This window comes from Carassius carassius, chromosome 14, assembly GCF_963082965.1.
Source record: "Carassius carassius chromosome 14, fCarCar2.1, whole genome shotgun sequence".
NCBI lineage: Eukaryota > Metazoa > Chordata > Actinopteri > Cypriniformes > Cyprinidae > Carassius > Carassius carassius.
Window position 1 is genome coordinate 11,970,837 of NC_081768.1, and position 15,133 is coordinate 11,985,969.

The following is a 15,133-nucleotide window of genomic DNA, read 5'->3' on the forward strand; positions in this document are numbered from 1 at the left end:
TCTCTGGTATCTGGGTCTGGACAGTACAACAATCTGCTTCAGCTCATGCAGCCATGTAGCTATTTGCCTCTCAAAACAGTTGAAACTGTGCTTGTGCATGTGTGAAATATCGGAGAACGTCAGCGGATAGCTTGTGACACTTAGCATTACGACACATTCAGCTATAAAGGTTAAGTATTACAACTTGGCTCCAAAACTCTAAGCAGTCATATTAATCTTCCAAAAATGTATTCAAGTCTTGTTACACCTGCTCCCCCCCAAAAAAAAAAAATCATAATTTTATGATAATTATGCAAATTCCCTCCTTGATTCTCATTAACATGATCCATCAATACAATGTTTTTTGATAAGTTAAAGGCAGAAAATCAAACTCTACCAAGTATAAATATTTTACTATTTAAACAATGTTATTTTTCGATTTCGAGTCGATTTTCTTTCATAAGTTAGGCACAAAATAAAACACTACTACAAGTATACTTTTTTATTATTTCATTTTTTTAAATTGGAGAAAAGAATTGAGATAAAATGTGCTTAATTGAAATGAATTAATGTCAAAGCAAAAAAATTCTATAATAAAAAAGTAAAATATACAACAAACAAATTATAACATTATAAAACAATTTAAAACAAATAAAAATATATATATTATTATATCTTTTAATAATAGACAATTCTATAATATAAAATAAGAGGAGCTACCTACAGTCGGGGCCAAAAGTTTTGAGAATTACATAAAGATTGGAAATTGGAAAAGTTGCTGCTTAAGTTTTTATAATAGCAATTTGCATATACTCCAGAATGTTATGAAGAGTGATCAGATGAATTGCATAGTCCTTCTTTGCCATGAAAATTAACTTAATCCCCAAAAAACCCTTCCACTGCATTTCAATGCTGCCATTAAAGGACCTGCTGAGATCATTTCAGTAATCGTCTTGTTAACTCAGGTGAGAATGTTGACGAGCACAAGGCTGGAGATCATTATGTCAGGCTGATTGGGTTAGAATGGCAGACTTGACATGTTAAAAGGAGGGTGATGCTTGAAATCATTGTTCTTCTATTGTTAACCATGGTGACCTGCAAAGAAACGCGTGCAGCCATCATTGCGTTGCATAAAAATGGCTTCACAGGCAAGGATATTGTGGCTACTAAGATTGCACCTAAATCAACAATTTATAGGATCATCAAGAACTTCAAGGAAAGAGGTTCAATTCTTGTAAAGAAGGCTTCAGGGCATCCAAGAAAGTCCAGCAAGTGTCAGGATCGTCTCCTAAAGAGGATTCATCAGCGGGATCGGAGTGCCACCAGTGCTCAGGAATGGCAGCAGGCAGGTGTGAGCGCATCTGCACGCACAGTGAGGCAAAGACTTCTGGAAGATGGCCTGGTGTCAAGAAGGGCAGCAAAGAAGCCACTTCTCTCCAAAAAAAAACATCAGGGACAGATTGATCTTCTGCAGAAAGCATTGTGAATGGACTGCTGAGGACTGGGGCAAAGTCATATTCTCCGATGAAGCCCCTTTCCGATTGTTTGGGGCATCTGGAAAAAGGCTTGTCCGGAGAAGAAAAGGTGAGCGCTACCATCAGTCCTGTGTCATGCCAACAGTAAAGCATCCTGACACCATTCATGTGTGGGGTTGCTTCTCATCCAATGGAGTGGGTTCACTCACAATTCTGCCCAAAAACACAGCCATGAATAAAGAATGGTACCAAAACACCCTCCAACAGCAACTTCTTCCAACAATCCAACAACAGTTTGGTGAAGAACAATGCATTTTCCAGCACGATGGAGCACCGTGCCATAAGGCAAAAGTGATAACTAAGTGGCTCGGGGACCAGAATGTTGAAATTTTGGGTCCATGGCCTGGAAACTCCCCAGATCTTAATCCCATTGAGAACTTGTGGTCAATCCTCAAGAGGCAGGTGGACAAACAAAAACCCATTAATTCTGACAAACTCCAAGAAGTTATTATGAAAGAATGGGCTGCTATCAGTCAGGATTTGGCCCAGAAGTTGATTGAGAGCATGTCCACTCGAATTGCAGAGGTCCTGAAAAAGAAGGGCCAACACTGCAAATACTGACTCTTTGCATAAATGTCATGTAATTGTCGATAAAAGACATGAAGTGCTTGTAATTATATTTCAGTACATCACAGAAACAACTGAAACAAAGATCTAAAAGCAGTTTTTGAAAACTAATATTTATGTAATTCTCAAAACTTTTGGCCATGACTGTACTTGAACAACGGTCTTATTCCTGCCATCACTTCCATTCAAAGAGTTCTTGAACTCCTTAATTTAAGCGAAATTCCACACTGTAATCAGAAGTTTAATAGTCAGAGACCCTCTGCTAATTAAACCCATATCAGAAGCCCCTTCTCCTTCCCTCTCTGTGCTTCATTAGCACAAGCACAAAGGCCTTAAACTCAGTCTGGATGTCTTTCAAGCTCTCCTCCTCTGAAGGTGTGGGGCTACAGGAGGCCTCGCTGGAGACGGAATCATTTTCATTCAGCTCTTGAACGCTCTGCTGCTTTAAAATGCATACCACATTCCTCTTTCCATGTAGACATTCAGAGACATCCTTACTGACACTATAAAATTTCCCCATCATTTCAGAACTTAATTGCTTTGTTCTGAGAGAGTGAACACCGCCCCACATCTGCATGTCCTTCTGGGGGCCTTGAATCTAAGGTGGCACCAGGACCCAACTTTGGGAGTCCGGGGTTGGGGAAACCAAGAAACTTAGAAAATCTGTCTTTCTTTATGGAGTCTATAAAGAGCTCTGAGTTGGAAGAAGAGAATGAAAATATACGATTGGAGGAGTAGTATGAGTACGCTGGATGTAATGCGTCGGAATGACTGCAGTCAGATATGAGTAAAATGTAGGTTGTCAAATGAGAGCATCCAATCTGGTGCACACCACCTGCTACGGATCACACATAAAAACTGGAGGTGCAATAAATACACATTTTAATGTTGGTCTGGGCAGAATCATAATAGGCTCAGATTTTCTATCCAACAGACTGCATCCGTAAATCAACTCCAGATAGTTCTGCCAGCAAGCAACACCAACAACGTAAACGCCCTAAATCACCAGCAAATAAATGAGAGAAATTCAAATAATCAGTGCAGCTGGATGAGACCGTATGTTCTGATAATTCAAGGCTTTGTTTGAGTTCAGACTCCACCCCAATAGTTCTCAAATCTTCCAGGGATTCAGACCAGAACAATTACTAGGAAGCTATTGGCTCCGAGAATGAAAGATTTTGGGTCCAAGTGACTTTTTTTAGATGTCTGAGGGAAAACAAGCTGAAGGATCGATTCACATTGTAGTTTTGGTTGAATATTTCTAAAAACCAAACCAATTCTACTCTATACAATTCTATAATATAACAAAACAAAACAAGAAAAAAAAACGACAAGCATAAAATTAACACCACTTTAAATGGTGCACATTTCATTTTATATATCTAAAAGAACTGAAAAATGATTTAGTGAGTGAGTCAGTAATTGCTTGGAATGATTCACTGGATAAATGAGCTTGATTCAAACCACCATTCTGAATCCTTCTAACTGGCTCAGTAAAAAGAAGGGGGAAAAAAAGAAAAAAGGAAAACAGGTTCATTTTGGATCTTCCTAGATTTTATACCGTCTTATTACAATTTGACAATATATAATATAAAACTGATCTTTGACAGTCTCTATATTAAAATGATGTTCCTATTATGCCAGCCAGATTTCTCTTATGCATATGCACACCGAGAGCCTATATCTCATACATCTCAATCTGTGCAACACTGTGTGCTAGAGATAATATCTGGAGACGCATTCAGATAAGTAATTCGCATATCCTGTGCAGATGAATAGTACACAGGTTTGTAATTGTGTAAGCAATGCAGTGATTTGTTTTTGTTCACTCAGACCCTGAGGGCTGGCACTCTTCACACGGCACAGCCCGGGACTGCCAGGGACTACACAATTTGTGATATTATTCAAATGAGCACATTGTTTTCCTGTTTACTGAAATGAATTGGGGGGGGGGGGGGTACAATTCAGCAAGATTAAATGATTCAGAAACAATCAGCTTCTGCGTGAAAGTAGCATTTGAAATGTATTGCTCAAATTATTGAGAGCCATTAATGCATGTGTCCACTCTTGATGCACTGTATATTACACTCATTCATCATGGCTGCATGGCCTGGCAGGCTAACAGAAAACATCTTTTGTAATCATATAGCTTCCTGTCAAGGGTAGCAAACACGTCTGTGCATTTAATGATTCAGATGTTAGTTTTTATTGGCGAGGAACTAACAAAGGATCTCTTGACTTCTATGGCAACATATATAGATATAACAATCTCAAATGTTTTTTTTAAAGTGAAGTCAAGCTTTTTTTTCCACTGTGGAACACAGAATGTGAAATAATTAATAATGTTCTAGCTATTCTTTTCCACACAAATCACAATAATCAAAACCTAAAGCTTTGTAGTTCCAAAAAAGACATTTCTCCAGGGAGCTGCGTTTCTAAAATCAATAGGTTACAAGACTACATGCATGCTCAAATGTATGCTGTGTCCTTGACTATCAGCTTTGGCATAGTGTCAAACTCTGACCGCTATCAGGATGCAAGCTGTCTTTGGCATAAACGCAACACAGATGCACAGTCCTCAGCCTCTTCACCTCCAGAAGTGAGATGAAGAACATCCCAGCCTAAGCTTTCATTTCCCTTCCACACAGAAAAACATATTTCCAGAGGAATCACCACATCTGTCCCGCATTGAACAGTCAGTGCTCTTCATGAATGCACTTTTGGCATGGATAAAAGGGATATTTCAGCTTGTTTCAACACCTTCCATTCAAAAGGGGTGTTGAACTTAATCTGAGCCAACAATGAAAAAAAAAAAGTAAAGTAACTTGATGGCAGACCTCCATTAACAACAACAAAGTGCCAGTATATAGGCAATTCTTGGCAAAGCCAAATTATTTGACAGAGCGAGGCTGATGTATTATAGTAGCAGCTTTGTTTCATAGGGTTTTTTTTTTCTTGGTGATAAATCTGTTTTTGGTTGACGCATATTAGGTACGGAAATTTACAGTCAAACAAACAGTGGTAATAAATAAAACCTTCAGAAGTCAGGTTCATTTCTATGAATCGATTCATTCAGATGAACGAAAATTGAGTTTGTTTTAAATGATTCACCAATTCATTACCTAAAAGGAACTCCGAGAAATATTTACTTAAGTGCTGCTGTTCTCAATTTCAACTTAATTAGGCTGTTTTCTAGTTTATAAGATCTCTTTTGTGTAAATTTAAGTTAATTGCTGTGACTAATTCAGATCATTGATGTTTTTGTGTTAGATAAACACTTCACAAAAAACAAAGGCAAACATGAATGAATATAAATCACAGTTAAACTACTGTTCAGACGTTTGGGGTCACTAAGATCAGGGTCTATTTTAATACTTTCATTCAGAAAAAACAATTAAAACGTTTATAATGTTACAAAAAATTATTCCTCACATAAATGCTGTTCTTATGAACTTTCTATCCATTAAAGAATCCAAACAAATGATCGCATTTCCACAAAAAATATTAAACTACACAACGGATTCAAAAATTGATAGGAAATGTTTCTAGAGTGATTTCTAAAAGATCATGTGACACATAAGACTGAAATAATAGACCTTAGTCAGGGTAGTGTCATGTTTTTGACAGGAAGGGAAACGAGTCTGTGAGGGATACAAGTACAGGGCGTTTAATGGATTGTATTGTTGATTAACATGACGAAACATCTTTCTGAAAAAAAAAATGACAATGGAGTTCGCAAAAAAAATGATGTGATCTATGACCTTTATTCAGTGTGTGTCATTGTAAAGACTGAGTCTATCCCTAGCAGCCTTCATTCGCATTCAAGTCAATATGGCATCCATCCTGAAGGTCTTTGGCTTTAATTTGGCTATATTTAAATAAAAAGGTGTTTTAACATGTAGCAATGTTTAAAAATATATGAAGTCTTGGTAAGTATATAGTTCGTTCAAAAAATTATATAAAAAAATCTTACCAACCCCAAACTTTTGAATGGTAGTGTATATAATTTAAAAAGTTATTGTCCTTAAAATAGCTTTAAAGTGGATACTTTTTCTTAGTAACTTGTAGTGTAGCTAACTACTTCAAATTATAGCTTCACTATACCTTAAATACTTAAAGCACAAGTAGATTTCAGCTTGGAAAACTACAGTTTTAGTACACTGCTACTACTGGCCAATGCTCTACTATTATCATCAGAGAACACAGTAATTCACAGAGGTAAAGACTACCTTCCCACAGATCGAAAAGAGAAACATAGAATTGGGAGTGTTCTTCATCACAGATGTGTTTTTTTCATCCTGTAACTGCGGAGGCTAGATATCAAAGAGAAGAGAATCCTGGGTGCTACAAGAGCTGGGATGTTGATGTTAATTCCTATGGTGTGAGCTAATCCTAAGAGTGCTGACATCCTTTTTCTTTATCAAACACACCATGTGGCTTGTACACATGCCCAGAGAAAACTTCATCGTCCAGGTTATTTCTTACTGTGGTGCTTTATCATGTGGAATGGGAGACGATGAAGACAAATATCACCTGAATCCCAAAAATCTTGAGTCTAGATTTAAAAAAAAAAAAGAGATGACTAGACTTGAAAATTAATGACCGTGTCATTCTGCACCACTAAATAATGGCGGTTTTCGAACAGGTTATCAAACCGTGCCACTGTTTGGTCAAACCGAATGCCCTGCCCTTTAACTCAATATTTGGGCCAATGTTGTTTTTAGGGTTGGGTTGTTCAAATGGTGTAATATATTACATTTAAATTACTAAATTACACACTTAAGCTTTAAATTACATTGTAAAATATATAAATAATGTGGCCAAATTGTTCTCGAAAAAGTAAATCACTAGCTACTTTGGCATGTTTGAAAAGCTACACAATGGAAGAGGCAAGTCACAATGTTGAAAAATGAGGGCGGAGAATCAAGTCAGCCGAATTTGAACGTCAAGATTAAAGGAAGAAGAAAAAAGGGAAGAGAGCTAAATGGAGAAAGAAGGCAGAGAGTATAAAAGAACAGTTAAAAGAAAAGAAAAGTATTTAATAACATATAATTATAAAACATAAATTGAAATATTACGACTTGTTTTAAGAGATTTTAAAGTGAAGCTTTATTAGGGATGAAAAATTATGGGGGAAAAACATCTTAATATTTTAAATCCATTCATCTTATTTGAAAAAATTTAGATAATTTACTGGGGGGTGGGGGGGCACATTGAACTGCAGGTTTTTATTTTCTTTTTTCATTTCTTCTATTGTCAAAATGTTATTAATCTGCATTTTCATCTTGTTTCCCAGTAAAATATCTAACCAAGATAACTTTACTACTAATATAACATATAAACACAAAATAATAAGACTTGTTTTCAGAAAGTTTTCTTAAAATTTTATGAAGTACCAAAAAATGATGAAAAAAGTTTTAATATCAAATATACTTATCTTGTTTTTAAAAATCCTTTTATATTTTACTGGGAAACAAGATGAAAATGCAGATTAATAAAAAAATTTGCACTAAACAACACAAAACCGAAATGAAATGGCAAAAAAGTGAAAAAAGAAAGCTGTAGAGACCCCTTTAAGGAAGTATCGCCCCTTCTTTGCTATAATAAGGTTAACTCTAAAAACATGTGCAGAATACAATCTCTCTTCATACACAGCAAAGGTAAGGTCACCTGCTATCACATCAAGGCCCCCATCTCGGTACAAAGCAAGTGTAAAATTACAAATACACCTTAATGAATGGCATATTTCATTACATACATGCTAATTACGAAGTTTCGGGTACAACTCTGGCTGTGATAAGCATCTGCTTCAGTACCACGTCAGACTGTTCAATCCTCAGAGCTACATGTTGCTTTATTCTGATAAAGGGAAAGAAAGCCAAGAGCATATGAGTATTGGAAAAGTGTAGTGTTTGCACGCGGTTCTTGCACTGCCAGTGTTCCAGGTGGAGTATGGGAGGAAAGGCTCGTCTTCTGGCTTTTGTAACGGGCACCCGTCTCCACAGGCTGACGTGAGCGCGCTAATCGCTTTAGCTGATCCTGCTCGGCAGATGTTTGTCAGGCCACAGCACTGCTCAGCGTTCACACTGCACTAAGCAAGATTAACCGCCACCTTTATATATTTTATTTATTTCCCTCGTTCCCTCCTTGCCCCCGCCTGCCTCAATTCTTAATCCCTGACTAAAAAGCTAGTGGTGGGGGGGGAAGCGGGGTGTGCTATATTAAATCATTGTGTAAAGCACCCACCGATCGTTTCACAGAAATTTGTTTTCCTCCACAAATTTCCAAGGGCGGCGTTGGGGAGAACAGCCAAACATGCAATAAGACAAATGTTTACGAAACAGCAATGAGGCCGGTCCATCATATCGACGCACAATTCTCTGAGGTCGTGGAAATATTTTCCTGGTGTAAGCCAAAAAATAAGAAACATCTGAAGTGAAAAATTCAAGCCCTTGTCATTTGATCTCCTTCCCCCTTTCTTTCTTCTCTGTTGTTCCATTATGCAGGTGCTGGAGGCCTGAGGGTACGAGGCATCCGCGGGAATGGGCTGTGTGCAGACGCAGCTACCCTGTGCATAAACACTACCAGACGTGCATCCAGCCCGGCTCTGCTCCGCTGTATATTACTCACAGGTTTCCAATTTGGCCAAATCAACCCAGCATGTTCCTCTCTGCTCGCTGCGCTCCCTTGAAAAGGCAAAATCGTAAGGAATATCTAAACATCTCATAGCTTATGGCAGAGGACAGGAATGACCCGCTGCCAGAACAGAGGACAAAGTGCAAAGGTCAAACGTTATCCAGATGTTACGTACTTTGTTCTAAGCCACTTGAAATGCTGATACTGTTTGGTGATTTGGCATGAGTTAGAACAATAATAATAATATATCAATATATTTTATACCGTACAGAAGTTTCAAAAATAATGAAACCATATTTTTTTATAATTATATATTTTTTCTTTGTTATACATTTTTCTCCGATTCCTTTAAAGATTTATTTCAAATATTTATATCTGCGCCAACATATTTCTCATACAATCACACGTAATCTAATGATTTTTCTACTTAATGCCAGAGCTAAAAGAAACAAGATTTGTTGTAGGGGTTCAGGTATGCTTCATTTTCCGCGTTCCGCTCCATCTTGCGCAAAGCCATATACTTTGGCCTTAACTAAGAGTGGTGAGTACTTTGGACAAAAAAGCACAGGAAACACTGCCTTAGAGTCAAAAACAGTACTAATCAAAATGCAAAAAGGTACTAAAAGCAAGACAATAAATTAGCTGTACAGAAAAAACGAACATCTACATTCACAGCCACTGAAAATGAACAAAACAAAAACACTGAACCATGAAATTTTAAGACAAACAACGTCAAATGTAAAGGCATGCCGACCTGTGTGTTCTGCAAGCTGGGAGTAACGTCAGCAACCCCCCCTCCCCCTCCCCCTCCCCTCCCCTCCCTTCATATAGTCCGTGGGGAAGGTCCCTCTGCAAGCTCCCGTCTACACTAGGGTCCACTGCACCTGCGAAAAAATAAAAGTCACATTACACCTTCAGCTTGAAATTAGAGTATACTCCCAGGACCGCTCTCCAAACCAGAGTAATTCACTTCACACGCACACCCCTGACGGTCTGACATTTCCCGCTCTACTGATGTATCCTGCAGAGGTCTGGTACGGCATGCTTTGTTTGTGTTGCGCTGGGGAGTTTCCAGCGAGAGTGACATCAAATGCAACCACCCTGGGGTGTCTGGCAGTACAGACTCCTGCTATAACCCGCTTCCCTCTGCGTCCTACAGTAAGGTTATCATAGAGCTGCTTTGTCGCTCCTAATCCAAAATTCATTACATATAGCAGTTACCACACTTTAATACGATACGTTTCCTGAACAGCTGGGTGAGCTCCTTCACAGTTTGCTGGGAGGTATGGACAGTGTAAAACAGAGGGTAAAAATGGACAGTGATGCTTCGTGAAATTGCAAAAGCATCATAAACATTTAGAGCGGTATGTGTCAGCAGCAAATCTAATTTACTGACCTCGCAACTGATCGCACATTGCCAGGTAAGCCAATTAAGTGCCTATTAACCCTGTACAAGTGATAGGGGTGGAGAATCTTTGGTTTCTTGGCATGAACAGCCACCCTGTGACAGAGTAACTGGGCTGCTTTCTGAGTGACAGCGACGGGAAGGTCAGCCGGTAATGTGCGGTATGAATGTGCAAGTGATAATGACAGGGCCCTCTCATCGTACCCGGCTCGGATAGCTGCTAACTGGATTGGATACCCAACCATCATATCTCTATGAGCATGATACACATATGTTCTAAGCTGACGAGAACAGGATCAGCGGATGACGATGTGCAGCAATGCCTGCGATGGAGCAAACACTGGAACACGGAGTCTCTGTTGTGCTGGTCAAATTGCAAAAGTAAGACATAAGGAAAAGAGCCAAGTTTCTATCTTATCCACGCAGCTGTTTCAAAGCAGTTTTTTGGACCTCATCTAAACCAAGAGGTATCCACATGCTCACTGATATGCATATAATTTGAAAATTTCTACATTGTGAGTAAATTACACACCAATGCAACTAAATTTTGCAACAGGTGACAACATTTCTACTGATAGCAATTGGCTGATCAATTGAGTGAGTTAGATGCCGAGAATAAGTTTTGCACAGATATATTTTCACTCACCTACACTCTATGCATGTGAGTGTTTCACTATTCCTATGGATGTACAGCTTATTCTCAAGCATCAAAAACTGACTTGCTATAGGTAAATGCTTTGTTTGTTTTTTTCTTCCTGAAATTTTCCATTGCTTTGTTAAATCAGTTAGAGTGAACAGACAGCATGATTAATATTCACTTACCCAGAAGCCCATCAGACCTTAGTAAATATTTATATTATTAGTTGCAGAATTCACAGTAGTGCTTTTTTTAATTCAGAAATACTGAATGACAATATCTCAAGTAATAGTTCCAAGTAAAGGTTCCGTTTATTATAAGAGACATGCATTCATACATTTTCATTCATACTTTAGAACTAAAAGATGACAATTTTTTCATGTAGCTGCTTTCAAATCATATTACATAAATGTGCCTTTTTGTAAAAGCTCTTCTGTTTTGTGAAGATGATTTTTATACATTTATAAATGTTTATTTACTAGCCAATGGCAATTCTATTACCAATGTGTGTGTAGAGGGTTGACTTCATAAAAATTCGAAACTAACATTGAATAAGCAGTTTCGAGTCATAATTAGGGACCAGAATATCATTTGTGAATGGGTTCTTTGACTTGTGGCAATTAGCAATGACCTACTAAACCACCAAAATACCCTAAAAACCACATAGCAACATAGAAAACACACTCTGAACACATTAGCAATCACAAAGCAACAACATGGCAAACATCCCCAACACCCTGACAACATGCCAACAACTTTTGGATGGGTTAGTGAACTATACGAAATCAGAGCAAGGATTCTACTTTAGCAACTACTTTAGTCTTTGTGCAATGGAACAATTGACCATTTTACAGAAACACAATTAGAGGCTGTGAAATGAGTACTTGCTTCATTCCAGGAGAGGAAGATTGCCATTTCTACATATTTGAATCCACTAGAAGGCAATCACTGAAATATGCAAACATTCATGAGAAAATAAATGTAGTGGAAAATTTGGTGCATATCTGCAATCAAGTTTCATGTGCAGATCTAGGAAGAAAGAAGGGAGCTAAGGCAAATCCAACTGATATTGAGTATCAACTGTTTCTCAATGAGGTTTCAAAAAGCCCTCAAAAACATGCTTGAGTAATAACATGCATTTCAAAATGAGACAGATTATTGGAAGTGTCAATACAGTTACTGATACAGAGAAAACATCTGAATATGATCCTCTGTGATTACTCTTTAAGAGGTGCTATATACAAGTCATTTTCCACTCATAAGCATTGGAAAAGTGCCTTTCAACTGCTTTCAGGCCTGTTCCGACAAATTCATGGACAACAATTGGGTAAAAAAAACATACTAAACATATAAAATAAAATGAACCATATAATTACCTTTTATATAGCCAAGTATTTGCCAAAGGGATTTCCTTGCATTAAAAGAAATAACAGTAGTATAATATTTTTTCATGTACACATAATATCTCTAGACTTTATTTAAACATCCACGTACTCTTTAACCTTGCACAATTCCACTGATTTGCTTCAACCCTTCAAAACCATGACCTTTCTCCAACCTCTAAATGCTGTGAACTACAGTAAACGACACGCTCCTGCCTGCACGTAATTCTCTGCATCCTAAAATTCGGGGATAATTCTAAAAGAACCAGTCATTTTCGCATAACACACCCTCAGTTCAATTTAAACAGACTACTAAATGTTGAGTCATGACATGCAGAAAGAAAAAAAATCAATGTAGCCAGCAGTGCAAACAGTTGATAATTGCGAATGGAAGTAGGGGGTGGGAGTGCAAACATCATTTGTTAAGGTGAAACATTACAGTTCCACACCACAGACAAGAGTCGGGTGGCACAACCCTGCCAAAAGCAGTTATTGATCATTTACATGCAAATAGAGAAAGCAAAAAATGGACTCAATCTAAAAAACAGTGAGCGTTTTGAAGTGCTGCATCCGCACAGGCATCCAGTAAAATCAATTCACACTCTGTTTTCCCCAGCTGGAGATAATGTGCCACACTATGGGTTGTCAGATACTTATCAGAGGGAAATTAGTAAAGGAATACCCCCCCCCCCCCCCCCAACACAAAAAAACAAACAGGTCAAGCGTTCCACCTCACTCCCAAATCAGTGATATCATCAACTGGAGCTCCACAGTAAATGTCAGCAATTGAAATAATTTGAGCACAGTTCCTTCCAATTGGTCTTTTCGAAAATGTCCTGGGGATATGGCAGAAACCGAATGCTGTATACGAATGAGTCCTACTGTTGTGTAGCCACTTCTGCAGCACACTGCAAAGCCATTTAGTGCTGAAGAATGTGTAAAATCTTCAGGGATGATCTGATTAAAACACTTATTTTTCTTGCGCTTTAAAATACAGGCCAGATTTCAAGATTTTACATCTGAGAAGTTTAACAAAAGAGTCATTTAACTAGCTTTTTGCCTTATACACTTCACTTAAACTGAAAAGTGTCATTTTTCCATTAACGATTCCATAAATTGTTAAAAGTTTTAAAATACTTTCTTCAGCTTAATATGCAGAGACAACAAGTAAACCATTTGCAGGATGACTCTTGTGGCACTATCAAACATCGCTTAGCTTGTCTAAAAATCCCAATCAGACAAACAGCAACACCAGTTCAGCCAACAGAGAGAGTTTGGGGGCAGAACTATCTGCTCATCAACCAATAAAAGACAGGAGAATCATTATTTGTGATACTAGCAGTACATAAATAACCAACTTTACCTTTAATGAAGCAGACAACAGTCTTCTTCTAAAAACTCCTTTGGCTCAAATGTGTGTGCACAAGCAGAGCCCAAGTGAATCAGTACTAGTTGCATTAAAAGGATAATGAGAATACAGAAATGCATTCAATACCCATTCCAGATGTTCATGCCAGTCAGAGAAAAGCCCACCCAGATATAGATCGAACAAAAAGAAACTTGGATTTTTGTTTAAGAGAAATATTTTAACATACTCTCTTTTACTGTTATATTAAACAATTGAATCATTTTCAAAGAAGCAAACATGATTTTCTCATTTAAAAAGATATTCAGAATATTAAAAGATAAGTGATTCAGATTATTTTAAAATGTCTGTCAGTGGCTAAGTTCTAATATCTGACTGTAACTCACATTCATGTTTGTTAAATGACCTATATCTGTCATCAGTGTGAAAAGACCGTCGCTCTGAAAGGAGCTACACAAAGTCACACACATTATCCACAATCTTAAAATAAACATCATCATTATCCCATATAAAATTTGTTTTGCAGACAATAAAACAACCATTTTAGAATCTTTCTGTCATTCTGTTTACTTTCTTTTTGGATGAAAGCAGCGGCTAATAGCAAGTTACCACAGTTTTACCACATGATAATTTAGTGGAAACTGTGGTTACAATTGTAAATTTTTGTAAGGACATGTATTTATAAACCCTATATTTGCGGGAAAGTCCATCATGTAAAACGAAGACAATGTCTGGATTTTTTTTTTTTTTACTAATTTTCTATCACTGACAGTTTAAATTTCCTTCAAATTATGCTTGAACCAAAACATATCTGCCAAAAGATGTCCATCCAATAAACACACAACTACAAATAGTGTCCTAAATCAGTGCTTTCCAAACTGTGGTACACTGAGTGCCGCAGCATGTACACTATGGATGGGCATTTTTGGTCATTTTAGTCATTTGACAGCTAAACCAACCAAGTTTTTCTACTTAAATGTTATCTGTTCTCCATCATATGACTTCAGAAGACTTGAAAAACATCACACAAGCCATATGGACTGCATTTATGATATTGTTGATTTGTCATTATTATACAGATTGACAGATCTTAGTATTCATTGACTTTAACTGTACTGAAAAAAAGACTGTACTTTGTCCTGCTGATGTCAAACGAGTTTGGAACAACATAAGTAAATGGTCATTTTATTGTGGGTAAACTTCTTTCAAAGCAGAAATATTACTACTGATGACAAAATGTGTATACTGGTTGTGGCTCACAGTTCTTAAGTTTTCACAAAGCTGGGAAAAACATTAGAGAGAAAATTGGTAGTATTTAGATGTTCTGATATGATTGAATGTGGTTATTGGCTTGAAAAGTTAGAAAACCATTTGAATATTGGCCATTTGAGATCTCTGTTATTTTGATGACTTTTTACATGTCAAAAAGTACCTCAAGAGCCCAAAGTCTCTCATCCATTTAGGCATCATGTGCATACTGAGCCAAATGTCAGAGATATTCAAAACAAACATGACAGGAATATAAATAATCAGACTCCATTTTAGCTTCTCCATTCTCTCAGCTCCATTTAGCCCTGTCACATTCATATTCTGTTTACCGCTACTGTAATTAACAGAGGAATCTCT

The 15,133-nt window shown here is 37.5% G+C and overlaps 1 protein-coding gene across 5 annotated transcripts in view; it reads right to left on the bottom strand.

Annotated features, from left to right (window-relative positions):
- The window catches only part of LOC132156990 (zinc finger MIZ domain-containing protein 1-like), a 129,334-nt gene that overhangs the window by 89,752 nt on the left and 24,449 nt on the right, over nucleotides 1-15,133 (bottom strand). For all 5 annotated transcript variants that reach the window (XM_059566090.1, XM_059566092.1, XM_059566088.1 and 2 more), the window contains exon 2: nucleotides 9,472-9,601. The gene's annotated coding sequence lies outside the window, so the exon portion shown is untranslated. The remainder of the gene's footprint in view (nucleotides 1-9,471; nucleotides 9,602-15,133) is intronic.